The sequence below is a fragment of the Triticum urartu genome, chromosome 3A (assembly GCF_056163025.1).
Source record: "Triticum urartu cultivar PI428250 chromosome 3A, HENAU_Tu73, whole genome shotgun sequence".
NCBI lineage: Eukaryota > Viridiplantae > Streptophyta > Magnoliopsida > Poales > Poaceae > Triticum > Triticum urartu.
The window spans coordinates 384588871-384599081 of record NC_141875.1 but is presented as its reverse complement, the minus strand read 5'-3'; positions in this window follow the sequence as shown (position 1 = coordinate 384599081).

Sequence of the window (10211 nt, the reverse complement as noted above, 5' to 3'; positions counted from 1 at the left end):
ATCCTATAAATGTTGAAACCAATGTTATTGAAACCGTAACCCCAGAGGAATACATAAGGGACAATTTCCAGAACGTTTCAGACTCCGAAAAGGAATAGGTATGTGGTACGGTAAGTAAACCGACTCCAAAACAGTTCTAATGGCAATTTTCTTCCGTTTTGGAATATTTAGAAAAATAGAAAAATAAGAAGAAGTCCGGGAAGGACACGAGGGTTCCACGAGGGTGGACGGCGCGCCCCCTACCTCGTGGGCACCTCGTGTGCTCTCCGGACTCTGTTTTCTTACACGACACATATTTTGGTCGGTAAAAATTCATTATATAACCTCCCGAAGGTTTTGACCCCCGTATCACGCAAATATCTCTTGTCTTTGTTTCGAGCTGTTTTCTGTCAGGGTTATCAAGGCCAGGCATTATGTTGCCTCCTTCCTCCTCTAACCATGAGGGCAACAATGCTTGGCTAATGAAGATAGAGCTGAAGAGAGAAGAACCGATGGAGATCAACAAGGATGAAGGGATCATGAAGACCATGGAGGACCAAGTTTCGGCGACAGAAGACATCCTTCAACTTGATCAAAATCTTCTTACCGCAAATGAGGTCGAAGCTTTCAGGATGATCGAGTTAGCTCGTGTACAAAATAAGTATCTCACACGTGAAAATATTTTGTTGAAGGAGCATATCATCGCACTCAAAGGCATTATCCGCAAGTTAGAAGAACTCCTATGCTCGATGTGCGACTATCCATCACCAACAACTCCACCTTCTTCACCAACAAAGGAGACATAATCACATGGGTATGGGCACTCCCCTTGGCAACTGCCAAGCTTGGGGGAGTGCCCCGGTATCGTATCATCATCACTTTTATCTTTACCATTTTTTAGTTCGATCCTTTTGGTAATATCTTGATCTAGTAGAATAAAAGTTTTTATAATGATCCAGTTGTGAGTTTTGCTTTATGATCCTTCTATGTAATCGAGTCCATGAGCTATATATAATAAAGATTAGTGTTGACTCAAGGGCTTGATTATTTTGTCATGATCTTAAGTGAATAAAAGAAAAGAGAAAGAAATAAAAAGAAACAAAGAGATCATATGGATCTTATGGAGAGTAATGAGCTCACATAGAAAAAGTATGATGAAGAAAAGTTGTTGAGAGTTGACAAACATAGTTTTGGTCATCGTTGCAATTAATAGGAAGTAATAAAGAAAGAGAGGTCTTCACATATAAATATACTATCTTGGACATCTTTTATGATTGTGAGCACTCATTAAAATATGACATGCTAAAAGAGTTGATGTTGGACAAGTAAGACAACGTAATGGGTTATGTTCTCTTACATCTGAGATAAATTATATTGTCTTGGATCATCCAACATGATTGAGCTTGCCTTTCCCCCTCATGCTAGCCAAATCCTTTGCACCAAGTAGAGATACTACTTGTGCTTCCAAACACCCTTAAACCAGTTTTGCCATGATAGTCCACCATATCTACCTATGGATTGAGTAAGATCCTTGAAGTAAGTTTTCATCGGTGCAAGAAATAAAAAATGCTCTCTAAATATGTATGATTGATTGGTGTGGAGGAAATAAGATTTATACGATCGTGTGATATGGAAGAAATAAAAGCGACAGACTACATAATAAAGGTCCATATCACAAGTGGCAATATAAAGTGACGTTCTTTCGCATTAAGATTTTGTGCATCCAACCATAAAAGCGCATGACAACCTCTGCTTCCCTTTGCGAAGGGCCTATCTTTTACCTTTATCTCCTACCTTACATAAGAGTCATGGTGATCTTCATCCTTCCTTTTTACATTTTATCTTTTGACAAGCACACCATGTTGGAAAGATCCTGGTATATATGGCTAATTGGATGTGAGTTTTCATGAAATATTATTGTTGACATTACCCTTGAGGTAAAACGTTGGGAGGCAAAACTATAAGCCCCTATCTTTCTCTGTGTCCGATTAAAACTCCATACCCATAAGTATTGCGTGAGTGTTAGCAATGGTGAAAGACTATATGATAGTTGAGTATGTGGACTTGCTGAAAAGCTCTTATATTGACTCTTTCCTATGTTATGATAAATTGCAATTGCTCCAATGACTGAGATTATAGTTTGTTAGTTTTCAATGAAGTTTATGATTCATACTTGAAATTGTGATTGAATTGTTACTCTAGCATAAGAGATCATATGACAAGAATTATATAAGTTGCTGTTCTAAGAATGATCATGACGCCCTCATGTCCGTATTTTATTTTTATCGACACCTCTATCTCTCAACATGTGGACATATTTTTCGATTTCGGCTTTTGCTTGAGGACAAGCGAGGTCTAAGCTTGGGGGAGTTGATACATCCATTTTGCATCATGGTTTTATATCGATATTTATTGCATTATGGGCTGTTATTACACATTATGTCACAATACTTATGCCTATTCTCTCTCATTTTACAAGGTTTACATAAAGAGAGAGAATGCCAGCAGCTGGGATTCTGGGCTGGAAAAGGAGCAAATATTAGAGACCTATTCTGCACAGCTCCAAAAGTCCTGAAACTTCACGGAAGACGTTTTCAGAATATATTAAAAATACTGAGCGCAAGAAGTTCACTAGGGGGGCCACACCCTGCCCACGAGGGTGGGGGCGCGCCCTACCCCCTGGGCGCGCCCCCTACCTCGTGGGCCCCCTGGTGGCCCTCTGATGGCCATCTTCTGCTATATGGAGTCTTTCGATGAGGAAAAAATCATAAGCCATCTTTCTGGACGAGACTCCGCCGCCACGAGGCGGAACCTTGGCGGAACCAATCTAGGGCTCCGGCAGAGCTGTTCTGCCGGGGAAACTTCCCTCCGGGAGGGGGAAATCATCGCCATCGTCATCACCAACGCTCCTCTCATCGGGAGAGGGCAATCTCCATCAACATCTTCACCAGCACCATCTCCTCTCAAAACCCTAGTTCATCTCTTGTATCCAATTCTTGTCTCTAAGTCCGGGATTGGTACCTGTGGGTTGCTAGCAGTGTTGATTACTCCTTGTAGTTGATGCTAGTTGGTTTATTTGGTGGAAGATCATATGTTCAAATCCTATATGCATATTAATACCCCTCTGATTATGAACATGAATATGATTTGTGAGTAGTTACGTTTGTTCCTGAGGACATGGGAGAAGTCTTGCTATTAGTAGTCAGGTGAATTTGGTATTCGTTCGATATTTTGATGAGATGTATGTTGTCTCTCCTCTAGTGGTGTTATGTGAACATCGACTACATGACACTTCACCATTATTTGGGCCTAGAGGAAGGCATTGGTAAGTAATAAGTAGATGATGGGTTGCTAGAGTGACAGAAGCTTAAACCCTAGTTTATGCATTGCTTCGTAAGGGGCTGATTTGGATCCATATGTTTCATGCTATGGTTAGGTTTACCTTAATACTTTTGTTGTACTTGCAGATGCTTGCAATAGAGGTTAATCATAAGTGGGATGTTTTTCCATGTAAGGGCAGCACCCAAGCACCGGTCCACGCACATACCAAATTATCAAAGTACCGAACGTGAATCATGTGAACGCGATGAAAACTTGCTTGACGATATTCCCATGTGTCCTCGGGAGCGCTTTACATCATATAAGAGTTTGTCCAGGCTTGTCCTTTGCTACAAAAAGGATTGGGCCACCTTGCTGCACTTTATTTACTTTTGTTACTTGTTGCTCGTTACCAATTATCTTATCACAAAACTATCTGTTACCTATAATTTCAGTGCTTGCAGAGAATACCTTGCTGAAAAACCGCTTATCATTTCCTTCTGCTTCTCGCTGGGTTCGACACTCTTACTTATCGAAAGGACTACGATAGATCCCCTATACTTGTGGGTCATCACCACCCATATTCAACTTGACATATGTGCCTAGAACTTCCCTCACCACATGATGCTTGCCAAAGGAGAAAAATAAAAAGGAATAGAGAGAAAACTTTGACTTATGCGTAAACGTAAATACATAGAAGTAAAAGATGGGCCCTACAAAAGGTTGCCATGCGCTTATTTGTTTGTATGCTCAACCCCTTAGTGCAAAAGAATGTCATGTTGTATTGCCCCTTGTGATGGAAACCTTTATTATGCAGTCTGTCACTTTTATTCTTCACCATCACAAGTTCGTACAATGCTCAATTTTCTCTTACACTAAATGATCTCACACTTTTAGAAGCAATTTTTATTTCCTTATTGCACCGATGACAACTTACTTGAAGGATATGACTCAATCCTTAGGTAGGTATGGTGGACACTTGAAAATAAGATTTGGTTTTGAGGGTTTTTAGATGCACAAATAGTATGTCTACCAAGTGCGGAATTTTTGGCTAGCAAAGATAGGGGCAAGCACCACATGTTGAAGGTATGACAATATAACTTCTATGTGAATATGAACAAACATAAAACATTAAGTTGTCTTCCTTGTCCAACGTCAACAATTTTGGCATATAATATTTTGATGGGGGCTCACAATCACAAAAGATTTCTAGGATAGTATATTTATATGTGAATCTTCTCTTTTCTTATTAATTCTTTCATGAGTTGCATCATTGACCAATATTATGTTTGCCAATCTCTAATAAAATTTTCTACTTATACTTTTCTTTATCTGGTGTCATCACCTACCATAAGATTAGCATATGATATTTTTCATTTATTTCCTTTCTTTTTATTGGAACATGAAATTAAAGAAAGCAAAAACACAAACTAAACTTTATTATATGTCTCGCACACGATTACAAGGATAGATTACTAAGCAAACTCTTCGAAAAGAAAGGATCGAACTAGACTTTATTTATCTAAAGCAAAAGATAACTACGGATCAAACTAAAATAAGTAAAGGCAAAAGATAGTGGGGTGATACGATACCGGGGCACCTCCCCCAAGCTTGGCGGAAGCCAAGGGGAGTGCCCATACCCGATACTCAGTTTTCTTTTGGTGATGAAGAAGGTGGTGGTGATGAAGTAGAGATCTTGTCCTCGGGTTTCCATGGCAAAGGTCCACCATCATAAGAGGAGGAGTGAGTCTCACGAGTCCTGCAACCGGCAGCCAAACTCATACCTTTAAACCTCGCCTCATATTCAAAGACTTGGTTTTGGAGATCGTAGATCTGGCTTTGGAGAAAGTTGATTTACTCGTTGAGGGTGAAGATGATGTTATTCATGGACTTGCCATCCTGATATGTCTCCAACGTATCTATAATTTTTATTGTTTCATGCTGTTATATTATTAATCTTAGATGTTTTATAATCATTTTATAGTCATTTTATATCATTTTTTGGTACTAGCCTATTGACATAGTGCTAAGTGTCAGTTCCTGTTTTTGCATGTTTTTTACATCACAGAAAATCAATACCAAACAGAGTCCAAATGCAGCGAAACTTTATGGAGATTGTTTATGGACCAGAAGACACCTAATGGGCCAAGGCAGCACCTGGGGGGTGCTTCGAGGAGAGCACAGCCCACCAGGGCGCACCAGGATGCCCAAGCGTGCCCTGGTGGGTTGTGCCCACCTCGGGTGCCCCCCGGACCGCCTCTTTGCTCTATAAATACCCCAATATTTCAGAAACCCTAGGGGAGTCGACGAAAATCAATTCCAGTCGCCGCAGAGTCGAGAACGACCAGATCCAATCTAGACACCATCACGGATGGGGTTCACCACCTCCATTGGTGCCTCTCCGATGATGCGTGAGTAGTTCTTTGTAGACCTTCGGGTCCGTAGTTAGTAGCTAGATGGATTCCTCTCTCTCGTTTGATTCTTAATACAATGATCTCTTGGAGATATGATGTAACTCTTTTTGCGGTGTGTTTGTTGGGATCATATGAACTTTGAGTTTATGATCAGATCTATCTTTTTATATCCATGAAAGTATTTGAGTTTCTTTGTGTTGGGGATCGTAGCAGAAATTCAAAATTTTCTACGCATCACCAAGATCAATCTATGGAGTAATCTAGCAACGAGGGGAAGGAGAGTGCATCTACATACCCTTGTAGATCGCTAAGCGGAAGCGTTCAAGTGAACGGGGTTGATGGAGTCGTACTCGTCGTGATCCAAATCACCGATGATCCTAGTGCCGAACGGACGGCACCTCCGTGTTCAACACACGTACAGCCCGGTGACGTCTCCTACGCCTTGATCCAGCAAGGGGAGAAGGAGAGGTTGGGGAAGACTCCATCCAGCAGCAGCACGACGGCGTGGTGGTGGTGGAGGAGCGTGGTACTCCAGCAGGGCTTCGCCAAGCACCGCAAGAGACGAGGAGGGAGAGGGGTAGGGCTGCGCCAAGAAGGAGATGTTCTCGTGTGTATGGCAGCCCAAAACCCCCACTATATATAGGGGCAAGGGAGGGGCTGTGCCCCCACCTAGGTTTCCACCCCTAGGGGTGGCGGCCAGCCCTAGATCCCATCTAGGGAGGGCGGCCAAGGGGGGAGAGAGGGGGGCGCACCACTAGGTGGGCCTTAGGCCCATCTGAGCCTAGGGTTTCCCCCTCTTCCCTTCTCTCTTCGCCTTGGGCCCTGGTGGGGGGGCGCACCAGCCCACCTGGGGCTGGTCCCCTCTCACACTTGGCCCACGCAACCCTCTGGGGCAGGTAGCCCCACCTGGTGGACCCCCGGGACCCTCCCGGTGGTCCCGGTACGTTACCGATAGCACCCGAAACTTTTCCGGTGACCAAAACAGGACTTCCCATATATAAATCTTTACCTCCGGACCATTCCGGGACTCCTCGTGACGTCCGGGGTCTCATCCGGGACTCCGAACAACATTCGGTAACCACGTATATCTATTCCCTATAACCCTAGCGTCATCGAAGCTTAAGTGTGTAGACCCTACGGGTTCGGGAGTCATGCAGACATGGCCGAGACAACTCTCCGGTCAATAACCAACAGCGGGATCTGGATACCCATGTTGGATCCCACATGTTCCACGATGATTTCATCGGATGAACCACGATGTCAAGGATTCAATCAATCCCGTATACAATTCCCTTTGTCTAGCGGTACGATACTTGCCCGAGATTCGATCGTCGGTATCCCGATACCTAGTTCAATCTCGTTACCGGCAAGTCTCTTTACTCGTTCCGTAACACATCATCCCGTGATCAACTCCTTGGTCACATTGTGCACATTATGATGATGTCCTACCGAGTGGGCCCAGAGATACCTCTCCATTTACACGGAGTGACAAATCCCAGTCTCGATTCGTGCCAATCCAACAGACACTTTCGGAGATACCTGTAGTGTACCTTTATAGCCACCCAGTTACGTTGTGACGTTTGGCACACCCAAAGCACTCCTACGGTATCCGAGAGTTGCACAATCTCATGGTCTAAGGAAATGATACTTGACATTAGAAAAGCTTTAGCAAACGAACTACACCATCTTTGTGCTAGGCTTAGGATTGGGTCTTGTCCATCACATCATTCTCCTAATGATGTGATCCCGTTATCAACGACATCCAATGTCCATGGTCAGGAAACCGTAACCATCTATTGATCAACGAGCTAGTCAACTAGAGGCTTACTAGGGACATGGTGTTGTCTATGTATCCACACATGTATCTGAGTTTCCTATCAATACAATTCTAGCATGGATAATAAACGATTATCATGAACAATGAAATATAATAATAATGACTAATTTATTATTGCCTCTAGGGCATATTTCCAACAGTCTCCCACTTGCACTAGAGTCAATAATCTAGTTCACATCGCCATGTGATTAACACTAACAGGTCACATCGCCATGTGACCAACATCCAAGAGTCTACTAGAGTCAATGATCTAGTTCACATCACTATGTGATAAACACTCAAAGAGTTATGGGTTTGATCATGTTATGCTTGTGAGAGAGGTTGTAGTCAACGGGTCTTGCCATATTCAGATCCCTATGTATTTCGCAAAACTTTATATCGTAGATGCTGCTGCCACGTTCCACTTGGAGCTATTCCAAATTGTTGCTCCATTATACATATCCGGTATCTCTACTCAGAGCTATCCGGATAGGTGTTAAGCTTGCATCGACGTAACTCTTTACGTCGAACTCTTTATCACCTCCATAACCGAGAAACATTTCCTTTTCCTCTAAGGATAATTTTGACCGCTATCTGGTGATCTACTCCTAGATCACCTTTGTACCCTCTTGCCAGACATGTGGCAAGGCATATATCAGGTGCGGTACTTCAGCATGGCATACCGTATAGAGCCTATGACAAAAGCATAGGGGACGACCTTTGTCCTTTCTCTTTCTTATGCTGTGGTCAAGCTTTGAGTCTTACTCAACTTCACACCTTACAACTCAGGTAAGAACCCCTTCTTTGACTGATCTATTTTGAACTCCTTCAAAAACATGTCAAGGTGTGCGTTCTTTGAAAGTATCATCAGGCGTTTTGATCTATGTCTATAGATCTTGATGACCAATATGTAAGCAGCTTTATCCAGGTCTTCCTTTGAAAAACATTCTTCAAACAACCTTTATGCTTTCCAGAAATTCTACATTATTTCGGATCAACAATATGTCATCCACATATACTTATCAGAAATTTTGTAGTGCTCCCACTCACTTTCTTGTAAATACAAGTTTCTAGAAAACATTGTATAAACCTGAAAGCTTTGATCACTCCATCAAAGCATATATTCTGACTCCGAGATGCTTGCTCTAGTCCATAGAAGGATCGCTGGAGCCAGCATACCTTTTAGCATCCTTAGGATCGACAAAACCTTTTATTGTATCACATACAACTTTTCTTACGAAAACTGGTAAGCAAACTTGTTTTGACATCCATCTGTAAGATTTCATAATTGAAAAATACAGCTAATGCTAACATGATTCCGACGGACTTAAGCATCGCTACGGGTGAGAAATTCTCATCGTAGTCAACTCCTTGAACTTGTGAAAAGATTCTTTCCCACAAGTCGAGCTTCATAGATGGTAACATTACCGCCCACGTCCGTCTTCTTCTTAAAGATCCATTTATCTCAATGGCTTGCCGATCATCGAGAAAGTCCACCAAAGTCCATACTTTGTTCTGATATATATGGATCCTATCTCAGATTTCATGGCTTCTAACCATTTGTCGGAATACGGGCCCACCATCGCTTCTCCATAGTTCGTAGGTTCACCGTTGTCCAACAACATGATATTTAAGACATGATTACCGTACCACTTAGGAGTAGTACATATCCTTGTCGACCTATGAGGTTCGATAGCAACTTGATTCGAAGCTTCATGATCACTATCATTAACTTCCTATTCAACAGACATAGGCGCCATAGAAAACATCTTTCTGTGTTGCATCACTCTCTGGTTGAAGTAAAGGTTCGACAACCTCATCAAGTTCTATCTTCCTCCCACTCAATTCTTTCGAGAGAAACTCCTTCTCGAGAAAGGACCCGTTCTTAGCGACAAACAATTTGCCCTCGGATCTAAGATAGAAGGTATACCCAAATGTCACCTTTGGGTATCCTATGAAGATGTGTTTGTCCGCTTTGGGTTCGAGCTTCTCCGGCTGAAGCCTTAAGCATCGCAGCCCCGAACATTAAGAAACGACAACTTTGGTTTCTTGCCAAACCAATGTTCATACGGCGTCATCTCAACGGACTTAGATGGTGTCCTATCTAAAGTGAATGCAGATGTCTCTAACGCATATCCTCAAAATGAAAAAGGTAGATCGGTAAGAGACATCATAGATCGCACCATATCTCATAAGGTTCGATTACAACGTCCGGAGACACCATTTATCTGTGGTGTTCCAGGTGGCTTCAACTGTGAAACAATTCCACAATGTCTTAAGTGTTTGCCAAACTCATAACTCAGAAATTCTCATCGATCAGATCGTAGGAATTTGATCTTCTTGTTATGATGGTTCTTAACTTCACTCTGAAATCGCTTGAACTTTTCAAACGTTCCAGACTTGTGCTTCATTAAGTAAATATACCTATATCTACCCAAATCATCAGTGAAGATGAGAAAATAGCGATATCCACTGCACGCTTCAATTCTCATTGGATCACATGCATCAGCATGCATGATTTCCAACAAGTCATTTGCCCGTTTCATTGTACCTGAAAACGGGGTCTTAGTCATCCTGCCCATGAGGCATGGCTCGCATGTGTCAAGTGATTCAAAATCAAGTGACTCCAAACATCCATCGATATGGAGTTTCTTCATGCATCTTACGCCAATATGACCTGAGCG